The 12,049-nt window shown below is 39.2% G+C and overlaps 1 long non-coding RNA gene across 4 annotated transcripts in view; it reads left to right on the top strand.

The window, feature by feature from the left end:
- LOC105467606 (uncharacterized) overlaps window positions 1-12,049 on the top strand; it is a 316,568-nt gene that overhangs the window by 251,083 nt on the left and 53,436 nt on the right. Inside the window, exons 10-12 of one of the 4 annotated variants that reach the window (XR_011625661.1) lie at window positions 2,519-2,716; window positions 3,295-3,461; window positions 5,024-6,615. The exons of the other annotated variants lie outside the window; for them this stretch is intronic. This is a non-coding gene — a long non-coding RNA (uncharacterized lncRNA). Of the gene's footprint in view, window positions 1-2,518; window positions 2,717-3,294; window positions 3,462-5,023; window positions 6,616-12,049 lie in introns of those variants that run through there. 4 annotated transcript variants of the gene reach the window in all.

Here is a 12,049-nt window from a genome sequence, read left to right on the forward strand (position 1 = left end):
AACTAATAAGCTAACTAGCTTATTATTGAATCAAAAATTTGCACTCTAATTAAATATAAATAAATAGATGGATGGTAATGTTGAACTTTGACCTTGTTTGACCTACTTTAACAGGAGGACACCTCATATCTTCAATGTCTGCTAACATCTTTTTATTACTGGGTTGCTAGAAATTTCCTTTTTAGAGTTCCACTAACTTTAATTAAAAATAGAAGTTCAAAAATTTTCTTATTTTCTTCTTTATTTTTCATTATCCCCAATTTGCCCACAGATCTCTACTTTTGATATCAGTGGTTTATGTCATCCTGACTAAAATTTCATCATGCATGGGTATTTCCGTGCTGATGATATTTTGTAGGTCTCATATTCTGTTATGAATCTAGTAGTCTTAGCTGCGCAATTATCTAAGCAACCAGAAGTTTGAAATCATTATGTTGTGACAAAGCCTTGACTTGCTCCTTAAATTATGATTGAACACTGATTTATTCCTCAGATATCACTGCTATGGTGCTCAGTCTCTAATTGATACAGGTAAAAGTAGAGCTCACTCAAATCTTGGGGGAGAGGGATGGGTTGCTGGTGACAAGCAAGAGGGGATGTCCTATAAGAGCAGATTCAGAGGAGTGAGAATATTGATGACATTAAGGCTCTACCTCTGCTTACCCCATTGCTATGTCACCTCAATTTTCTTTTCCCTGAATAACCATGAATTAAAATCAGTCACCTGTACTTATATAGCATAAAAATGAAAAGGGTCTCCATTTTCTCTTCTTATCTTTAACAGCTGCATAATGGAGATAATCAGTATTACAAAAAGTATTGCTGCTGTTTGCCAAATAAACAATTTCATTAACAACAACCTTAACTATAAACCTAAAGTCTAGGTACAACATAGGGATAAGAAAAAAAACCCTACATGAATCCTTGAAAATTGTAGCAAAAATAAGTTAAATAAAAATAAATCATCAAAGCCCTATGGAGGGTCAACAGAGAAGCAGAAGTAATGGGTTGTTTTGGTTCAGTTAAAAATAAGAAATCATGGGGCGGGGCATAGTGGCTCAAGCCTGTAATCCCAGTACTTTGGGAGGCTGAGGTGCGTGGATCACAAAGTCAGGAGTTTGAGACCAGCCTGGCCAACATGGTGAAACTCCATCTCTACTAAAGACACAAAAATTAGCTGGGCATGGTGGCACGTGCCTGTAACCCCATCTACTCGGGAGGCTGAGGCAGGAGAATTACTTGCACCAGGAGGTGGAGGTTGCAGTGAGCCAAGACCGTGCCACTGTACTCCAGCCCAGTTGACAGAGCAAAATTTTGTCTCAAAAATAAATAAATAAATAAGAAATCATTAGTTGAACCAAAAAAAAATTACTAGATATAAATGATGGAAATAAGACACAAGAAAATTCAATACTTAATTTTCTTAAGAAAATAAATAATTAAATACATACTTAAGTATGTATTTAATTCAGTAAATTCCATCAAAAGATGTGTGTGTCATGTCATGATCATATTTCTTTCCATTTTCCCTGGTAAATTATTTGGTGCATAACTACAGTCACAGATTTGCATGTGGTTTATGACAAAATGAAGAAGTAGAGTGACATTGGTAAATGTGTACAGAGCAAAAGCAGTTTTCTCAGGCCAAATGAAATATTTATCGGCCAAATGAGTTTAGATAACTATGTGCAAGGCCAGATCCATAAGGCTTCAAAATTTTGGATCTCAGTGCCGAGAGATCATTTCAGAAGACTCTGTGAAATCAGCAGCATATGCCTTTTTAATTCTTTCTTGATAAAAAAGACTACTGTATGTTGCTTCTCAGAAACACACACACACACACAGACAGACACACACGTACTCGACAAATGGGTCTTGGATTTATTTAGCTAATACTGCAGAAGAATGGTATTACATAAACAAACCACAACACCCTGATCTCAAGCAGCCTAAACTAATCCTGGGTTCTGCCAAATTCAATATATAAATAAATAAAAGCAAACAGAATAGCAAACAAATATTCAGTGAGATATAATTCAACTTTGGAATTAAGATTTTTTTAAAAAGTACATTGCCCTCAAGCAAACTTATAAAAAAACTTGATTTCCTTCTGGCAAATTTATAAGGAGGGGGAAGAAAGAATCTTTTAAGACTTCATGGTGGGAGTCACCACATTTAGGAATTTGCTGCAGCCATGATTCCAAAAACATGAGAGCTTTTAACAAAATCCAGATTTTTAGGACACATCCAAGACTAATAGTAGTCAATTCTGAACTTCAGTTTCCTCTATAAATCGTCCATTTGACAGCTTCATTTGTAAATCTAATATCCCATTCAGCCTCAGCAGGTGATTTTTGAACCCTCTCTGGGATGGTTAATACTAATGTTAACTTGATTGGATACAGGGTATTAATCCTGGGTGTGTCTGTGTGGGAGTTGCCCAAAAGAGATTCACAGTTGAGTCAGTGGGCTGGGGAAGGCAGAGCCACCCTTAACCTGATGGGCACAATCTAATCAGCTTCCAGCAAGTATCAAGCAGGAAGAAAAATGTGCAAGAGCGAGACGACAGGCCTAGCCACACAGCATACATCTTTCTCCTGTCCTGGATGCTTCATGTCCTCAAATATTAGACTCCAAGTTCTTCAGTTTTGGGACTCAGACTGGCCCTCTTTGCTCCTCAGCTTGCAGACAGCGTATTGTGGGACCTTGTGATCATGTAAGTTAATACTTAATAAATTCCCATATGTATATATATATCTGGGTTAAAAATCACAAGCATTCACTAAGTTGCTTATTCTAATGAATGAGATTTACCTCCTTTCCTTTTCTCAACTCTCTCATCCAATGCATCATCTAATTCTGTTACCTCTACCTTCAAAATATATCTAAACATGGCTACTTCTCACTATCTCCACTTCTCCACTACCACCAGCCTCCTCAAAGCCACCATTTTCTCCTTCCTGGAATACCAAACTCCTCATTGATCCTCTTTCCACAATCCAGCATGGAAGGCTCCAGATGATCCATTCATCTCACCAACTTTACTTTCCACTAATCTACCCTTCTCCCTCAGGATTCCAGTAATAAGAACCGGTTTGCCTATCCCAGCCAAGCCAAGCAAAGATCATTGCAGTGGCTGCTCTCATCCTGGAATATCTTTCCCAAAATATCCTGTTGTTTCCTTCATTTACTGCGTTCAGCTATTTGGTCAAACATTATTCAAAGGTTCTATCATCTCTGAAGAAGTGACCTTTACCACTCTCTATCTTCTTGTCCTGACATTTGCTGTATTAGGCCCTTCTTGCCTTGCTTAAAGAAATACTGAGACTGGATGATTTATGAAGAAAAGAGGTTTGATTGACTCGTGGTTCTTCAGAACTTCACAGGAAGCATGGTGCTGGCATCTGCTTGTCTTCCGGTGAAGCCCCAGGGAGCTTTCATTAATGGCAGAAGGCAAAGAGGTAGGAGGCACATCACATAGTGAGAGCAGGAGCAAGGGCGAGAGAGAGTGGGGGTAGGAAGGTGTCACAAGCTTTTTTTTTTTTTCTTTTTTTGTCATCCAGGCTGGAGTGCAGTGGTGTGATCTCGGCTCACTGCAACCTCCACCTCCTGGGTTCAAGTGATCCTCCTAAGCCTCCCGAGTAGCTAGGATTACAGGCCCGTGCCGCCATGCACAGATAATTTTTGTATTTTTAGTAGAGATGGGGTTTCGCCATGTTGGCCAGGCTGGTCGCGAACTCCTGACCTCAGGTGATCCACCCACCTTGGTCTACCAAAGTGTGGTGAGCCTCTGCACCCAGCCGCACAAGCTTTTAAATGACTGAATATCATGAAAACTCATGCACTTTTGCAAAGACATCACCAAGCCATGAGGGATCTGCTCCTGTGGTCCAATTACCTCCCACCAGGCCCTAACTCCAGCATTGGGGATTACAATTCAGCATGAGATTGGGTTGGGGACAAATATCCAAGCTATATCATTTACTTTATACCAATTATCACTACTTGTAATTATTTCTCTCTCTCTCTCTCTCTCTTTTTTTTTTTTTTTTTTTTTTTTTATCTCTTTCTTCTCTAAGTACCATGAGGTCTGGTAGTCTTATTCAGTTTTGTATCCACAGAATGTGGACTAATGTTTCACCCATAGTAGGAGGAGCATAATCACTTGTACTTTATAAAAATCCCTTCAGTGATACCATATTGCCACAGCACTGATCTATTTATGTCATTATGTAATTATTTTTCATTTTCAAGAGCTACTTGAAAGCATAGGCTACTATTTTGCATGAATTAGTTTATATAATTATTGCTTAAGACTATCTAAGAAGAGGATATTGGTTTTTGCTTTATTGATTACAACCCAAAAGTGTCTACCCATCATGAAAAACATAAGAATTGTATTCTCTATCTTATTGGGAAGTTAATTGGAGAGAAGCAGAAACGTAGACACTAAGTTTGGCAAACATTTTCCTTCTCAAATAATTGACCATATAACTCATTTGACAGCTTTGGAGGTGTAGAGAGCATTGAAAGATTATTTTCTTTGATCTCCGCCATATTGTCTTGTTTCTCTGATCCTCCATTTATTCATCTATAAAGTGGGGCTACTACACTGAGTTCTCAAGGTCATTTTGATTATTTTAAAAATATACATAAATACATATTTATTTAAATGAAGGATCACTGGGTCCCATCCCTGAGCCCATTTTTACCCACAAACACACGTAGATACATATATACAACTTCAACTGATACCTGCAAAGCATGCTACATGCCAGATTCTTCTTACCCTTTGCTCTATTTCTGTCCTAAAAACACTATTTTGAGAGTAATTCAAAGCCAGGTGCAGTGGTCTGTGCCTGTTGTCCCAGATATTCAGCAGTAGATAGAGAGATCCAGTCTCAAAAAACAAACAAGCAAAGAGAAAGTAATTCAATGTTGATCAAGGGAGAAATAAATGTAAAAGGACTACCTTTGTCTCTTCCCTCTTGCTTCCAACTTTCATCTTCTTTTTTCTGCACAGGTCTCTGGTTTCCCAGGACTTTTCAAAGCCCTTGGTTTGTAGAGCAATGGTTATTTTTCAGAAGTGGACATATTTAAACATGAAAGTTAACTTGGAGAGACACATTATAGATTTCTTGGCAAGGCAAGTCTGTAATATCGCGTTTCTTTGGGAAATGTTATTGACTTTTTCTTTGGATTTGTCTGGTACCATTTTATAAAGTGAAACCTCTGATGGGCAATTGGAATACAGATTGAGATCTGGCATTGTGCTACTTTTCACAGGTCGCTGGTGCCGGGGTGGTTCCCTCTGGATGCTGAGTAAAGGATAGAGAGTCACATATGTCACCTTCAGAGTGAAGGATGAGATTCGATTTTGTTGTTAACAGGAGTCCTATTATAATAGTTTCATACCTCAGTTAGAGCGGTGAGACCATGCACAATTATGCAATATTTTTGCTAAGCAGATGTGCCTTTTCAGTATCGAGATCACTCAATTCTTTGAAAGCTCAAGAGCAGAAATGACTTTCTCATAACGTGAGACTTGGGAAATCAAGGCAGTACATCAGCATTTTTGCCCTGAAAACTTTATGCCAGCTTGTTAGTCTGCATGGGGAGAAATATTCAGAACTCATAACAGCGCTATTACTCACAGAGAAGAAAATGGTCTGGAAAATGGACAAGGATGACAGGGGAGGGTCTGCTCCATCTGGACTATGCCTCCAGGAAGATAGCCTACCAACTGTCCATGGATGAGGGGGGCCTTAGCCTGTGGTCCCAAAGCATGGGACTTTGGAGAAAGCCACTTCTACACATACAATAAAAGCACAGGGAGGATGCTGCTTCTATAAAAACTGTACTAGAGGCCAATTCAGTTTCTGAAATGGAAGCTTTGGGATTGAGTTGGGTACTAAGACTTTGCTAAGAGATTTTAGAGATACCCTAGAATACACGCTTTTTGTGTGTGTGTATGACAAAGGAACTGATAGTGGCTTTCACAGCATTTAACAATTAGCACCCACTATCAGTGCTTCCTGTTTTTCTCCATATACACAAGAAACATATTTCTCTCCCAAAGTTGAAGGGCTGCAGACTAGTGGGCCTTACTGGTGAGTTTTTGTTTTAAAATAAGAACACACAGTTTTCAACTTAATCTGTGCTTAGATGCACAGTGATCTTCCATGCATTTTGCTTAGGTATGTTTCAAGCACTGAATGAATAATTATTATGGAACTCCAGTTATCTGCTTAGAAATTAATGGTTTTCTCCTGAGGAGGGGGATAAATGTTTTCAAAGTAATTTCTTTTCTTCATTATCAATGTTTAGCGGAAATGCGTCTTGAGCACTTAGCTTGCTAGTTCAGAATACATTAAGAGGATGTTTACTCTGAAACTTGACAAAAAGGTTATTACTAAGGCAGGATTAGTTGAGATAAGGGAGCAAATTCCTAGAAATTACTCTACTTTTACCTTCAGTAATACTTCTCTTTAACCTTACATATAAGAACTTTATCAACTACTGTGACTGTCAAATTTGGGAGTCACCGAGTCCATAGTTACAACAAAGAGAATTGTTTAAACAAAGATTTATTTATTCATTGGTATATTTATCCATTCAAAAATAAATATATGGCCCAGGCACCGTGGCTCATGCTTGTAATCCCAGCTCTTTGGGAGGCTGAGGCAGGAGGATTGCCTGGCCCATAGTTCAAGACCAGGCTGAGCAACATAGAGAGACTCTGTCTCTACAAAAATAAAATTTAAAAATTAGCTGGGCATGGTAGTGTATGCCTGTGGTCCCAGGCTGAGGCAGGAGAATCACTTGAGCCTGAGAAGTTGAGGCTACAGTAAGCCCTGATTGCACCACTGCATTCTAGCCTGGATGAGAGACCCTGTCTTAACAAAAATTAATTAATTTAAAAAGATAAACTAAATACATGTTCTAGGCACTAAGGAAATAATGAATGAAGTAGTCCAATTTTCTATCCTGATAGAATTTATGTCACTAGGGATTGTCCTTATTTTTCTTGTGTTGAAATTATAGACCTCAAGAAATTTACAACTAAAAGGTATGTTATGGACATCCATTCAAAGCACTTCAGTCATTGTACAGGTAAGTACAATAAGACTCTAGAAGACGACATATTACCCAGGGTCTTGCTGCTGTTCCGTAGCAGGTATTGTAGTGTAATAGCATCCAGGGCTGTAGGGCTTAGTTTTAATTTCCTACGGCTGCCATAACAAAATACAATCGAGTGGCTTAAAACAACAGACATTTATGCTCTCACTGTTATAGAGACTACAAAGTGCAAAATCAAGGAGTCAGCGAGGTTGGTTCCTTATGGGGGTTCTCAGGACGAATCTGTTCCGTGCCTCTCCTGGCTTCTGGTGGTTGCTGCTGTCCTTGGTGTTTCTTGGCTTGCAGTTGTGTCACTACTTTACCTCTGCTGTCACATGGCATTCCCCCTGTGTGTCTCCGTGTCTCTGTGTCTACACATGGCCTTTCCATAAGAACACCAGGCCTTGGATTTAGGCCCCACCTTCATTTAGTAAGACCTCGTTTTAACTTGATTACACCTGCAAAGACACCACCAACCTTCCCAAGCCTGCCCTCCACAGCCCCTTAACATGTCTTTTTGGAGGACACACTTCAACCCACAACATGTCCTTAGTCCTGTGCTCTTTATATACCAGGCTGCTTCTAGCCTTGAAGGAGTACCTGCTATTGTGAATGTTTTGTTTGTTGCTGTTGTTTGTTTTTATTGAGACGGAGTCTCGCTCTGTTGCCGAGGCTGGAGTACAGTGGCGCAATCTCGGCTCACTGCAAGCTCCACCTCCCGGGTACAATCAATTCTCCCACCTTAGCCTCCCAACTAGCTGGAATTACAGGCGTGTGCCACCATGCCCGGCTCATTTTTGTATTTTTGGTAGAGATGAGATTTCACCATATTGGCTACACTGGCCTCAAACTCCTGATCTCAGATGATCGCCTGTCTTGGCCTCCCAATATTGTGGAATTTTTATTGTTCACATTAGAAAGAAACTTTAGAGTTCAAGAAAACAATATGGATTTCAAAAATCACTTGCAGTCTCACTTTAAAACACACGTAAAGTTGCATATGACTTTGAGCAGTTTAGGTACAATGTTTGGAAAGAAGACAAGTAAAATAATAGTGTATTTCTACCATATTGCATTTTTCTTAATTACATACCTAACCCCATTCTGCCTAGTTTTTTAAAGAAATTAAATTTTCAAACAAAAAAGAAAAAAGTCATAATGCTAATTAAGATGAGTGCTTTTCAATTCCAGTACCCCAAGGGAAACCAGTCTTGGTTGTCACTTTCCTGGGGCTTCCTCGGGACTATAAATTCCAGGTAGGCTTACTTCCTGTCCTGGAAAGATAGAACTCACTCTTGAGATCCTAGCTCATTTGTAAGGTATTTCCAGAACAGAGGAAAAGTTGTGCCAAGTGTTGCAAATCATATACGATCTGTGACAAGAGACCCTCAAACGATTTCATTTACAAGGACATAAAACATACTGTAATTTGAGCCATAGTCCTTCAAGAAGGGGATCGGTGCACCATTCATTCTGCTATGCAATGTAGCCCATGCACAATCATCTCAAGTTTTTTTTCCGGCTACGTTTGCCAAGTCTTTTAATTTTTTTTTTTTTTTTGCTTTAAAAATGTTTAATCAGGATGATACAACTGACTATAATATTATCTTCCAAATGCCATGGAAAATAAGCATTAAATGTTGCTATCATAATTTAATTTACCATAAATTAAGCAAAAAAAAAAATCAAAAAGAGTTCATGTCAATTGAAGAAAGGCACAAAGGAATTATCAATATACTGTGGATTAAAAATCTGATTTTCCTGGGAGGAATAAAACAAGATTTTAATAAAACAAGATGGATGTGTTAAAATAAGACTATTTTATTGAATGTTTGAACCAATTTTCTGGAAAAAATTCAAATTCCATCTTTTATGCCTTGCTTTATATCTTCTCAGACTCCCAGCCATTGTTCTACCTGCTGGCAAGATGGTCATATCTGTGTGATGTCTGATCAACTTCACCAAAGCACAGTCTAGTAGTGCAGATACCTCTTGCCTCCCATCTGGGAGTCCTTGTGAAAAGATGACCAACTTGTCTTAGATTTCCCAGGAATGTCCTGCTTTTAGCAATGGGAAGTCTCTTAACCAAGGGTTAAGACTGATGATGCTAGCATCTTAATAAAGACATACGTAACCCCTCAGTCCCAGACACACCAGAATATTTGGTCTTTTTACTGTGGACCTTTAGGCATGAGCCCCCATGGAATCCAGTTTAATGCCCATGCATATGCAACTTCTAAGCGTGTGCGTGTGTGTGTGTGTGTGTTTGTGTGTGTGTGTGTGTGTGTTGTGGGGGATGGTGGTGTTAAACTTCTATGGGGTAAATTTTCATCCAATGAATGTTAGGAGCTGAGTACATTCTTCCTCCTTTCTTCCCTGGTGCTGATTGCTCTGATATGCAGTTCATGCAATTTCTCAGAGGATGGTTTCATAGAATTAAGCAATTAGTTGCATTTAGGAGAACCCACCTGGTATTGGCTTTTCTTTCTTCCTTACTATTGTGTACTGAATGTTTATGTCTCCCCAAAATGCATATAACCCCCCTATGTAATAGTACTGGACATGGATGGACCTTTGGGAGGTGATTAGGTCATGAGGCTAAAGCCCTTGTGAATAAGATTGATGCCATTATAAAAGAAGTCAGAGAGAGTTCTCACACCCGCTCTGTCATGTGACAAGATGGCCCTCTGTGAATGAGGAAGTGGGTCCTCATTAGACATTGAATCTGCCAATGTCTTGATCATGGAATTCCCAGCTTCCAGAACTGTGGGAAATAAATGTTTGTTATTTAAGCCACCCAATTATGCTACTTTTGTTACAGCAACTTGAAAGGACTGACACCCCCTTTGCAGTCTTTCCTATCCCCCTTACTCCCTGGGCTTTTATTACAGAATTAAGCCCTTGCCTCAGGGTTCACTTTTTGTGAACACAGGGTACAGAAGTTGACACAAGAAAGTGAACCTGGAAATAAACCTTCAGGATCAGATGTTGGGATGGGATTACTCATGGCAATAATGATCTCACTGCTGGGATAAATGGGATTTCTATGACTCCTAGCGTGCAATAGCATCACAATTTCCCAGGCATTTATTCATAGTTAGTTGGGGTATAGTGCAAGAGGAAGGTAAGACATTGGGCTATGCAGCAACAGTAGCACTTGGAATATATGGGATATTAATAACTACAAGAATTGTTGAGCAAGTTAATCACTATTAACTACATTGAAAGTCTTAGTAAAAAGCATCAGGCTCGGAACAGTCAGTTGTCAAGTCATGATATGCTTTGAAAGTCAATATTGCCCTGTATTAGTCTGTTCTCATGATGCTAATAAAGACATACTTGAGACTGAGTAATTTATAAAAGAAAGGGTTTTAATGGAATCCCAGTTCCACATGACTGGGGAGGCCTCACAATCATAGCAGAAGGCAAAGGAGAATCAAAGGCACATCTTACACAGTGGCAGACAAGAGAGCTTGTGCAGAGGAACTCCCATTTATAAAACCATCAGATCTTGTAAGAGTTATTCACTAGCATGAGAACAGTATGGGGGAAACTGCCCCCATGATTCAATTATCTCCACCACCCTTGACATGTGGGGGTTATTACAATTCAAGGTGAGACTGGGTGAGGACACAGCCAAATCATGTTATTCCCTATGCTTTGAAAAACATTTTTTATTCCCTGCAATTACTGAGCATATTATGCTAAAAATCAAGAGTGGCAGACTCACAAAAGAAACAAAATGCCCATTCTGAACAGATCTCCTTTGCCAAAGTCAGGAATTATGAAAAGAGTGAATCTCTGAGCTCCAGGATAGGGTATTTGAGGGGTTGATACTGAGAATCTCGAATTCCAAATTTCCTCAAATCCTCTGTGCTGGTATAATCAGTTCCTTCTTCTTGAGAAACCTCCCCTTGTTTTGAGACTTCCCTTGAGGCAGGTGACTTGTAGGATTAGTGGAGGACAACTCCACTAATGGAGGATAGAATTTGGTAGAGAAATTACCCAACCTCCACAGCCTCTGATAAAATTATTCTGAGGCATGTCCTGTATTATTTCTCAGAGCATGCCCAATGGGATTGAGCCCCAGCTGCCCACAGTAATAACTCATTCATAACTCATTCAAAAAGGAACAATTTATTGGCACTTCTCCCTTCTCTGACTCACACTAGTTCATTACTTAGTGTTTACTATTGGAGCAATCCAAACTAAGACACATCAAGGTAGAAAATCTATCATCCCTTCTTTGGGACAATGCAAATGAATCAATGGGGGTGGAGGTGCGGTTAGGAGGAGATTTCCTTTACCTGATTTGGTACCCAGAAAAGCAGAGGGAAACAAATTTGCCAAAGAATCATAAGACACTATGGTTTCAGGAAGCATCTCTTGATGAGGCAAAGCAGAAGAAAGAATCTATTGTAAGTTCTCCAGCTATCTGGTTAGTAGAGATAAACCTTCTGTGGCAATCCCTATAGATGTATGGTTTGCCTAACTTGTGATCCATAATAGTAGGTCTTCTGACAATGATAATGGTCATTAATATTTATTTAGCAATTTGATTTGTGCCAGAAACTGTGCAGTGCTCTCTACACATTATTTTGTATAGTCACCACAAAAACCCCATGAGTTAGATTCAATTAAAATCCTGGTTTCAGAAATGAGGAAGCTCAACCTTAAATAATTTAATTAAGTCTCGAAGGCTCCCCTGGAAAAAGTTAGGTGAGAGTAAAATAGTGTGAGAAGATTCACTTTTGATAATTAGCCATTTAATTTATCTTCAGAGTCCAAAGGAAATAGGTATTTTTTAACCCTATGCTTGTTGCAGAAGAAGAAACAAGCCCGGAAAGTCTTGGTAAATTGCCAAGAATCATGCACTGGAGAGAACATTGAAGAAACCAGAACTATGGTGTTCATGACCATCATGTATCCA

The sequence above is a fragment of the Macaca nemestrina genome, chromosome 7 (assembly GCF_043159975.1).
Source record: "Macaca nemestrina isolate mMacNem1 chromosome 7, mMacNem.hap1, whole genome shotgun sequence".
Classification (NCBI taxonomy): Eukaryota; Metazoa; Chordata; class Mammalia; order Primates; family Cercopithecidae; genus Macaca; species Macaca nemestrina.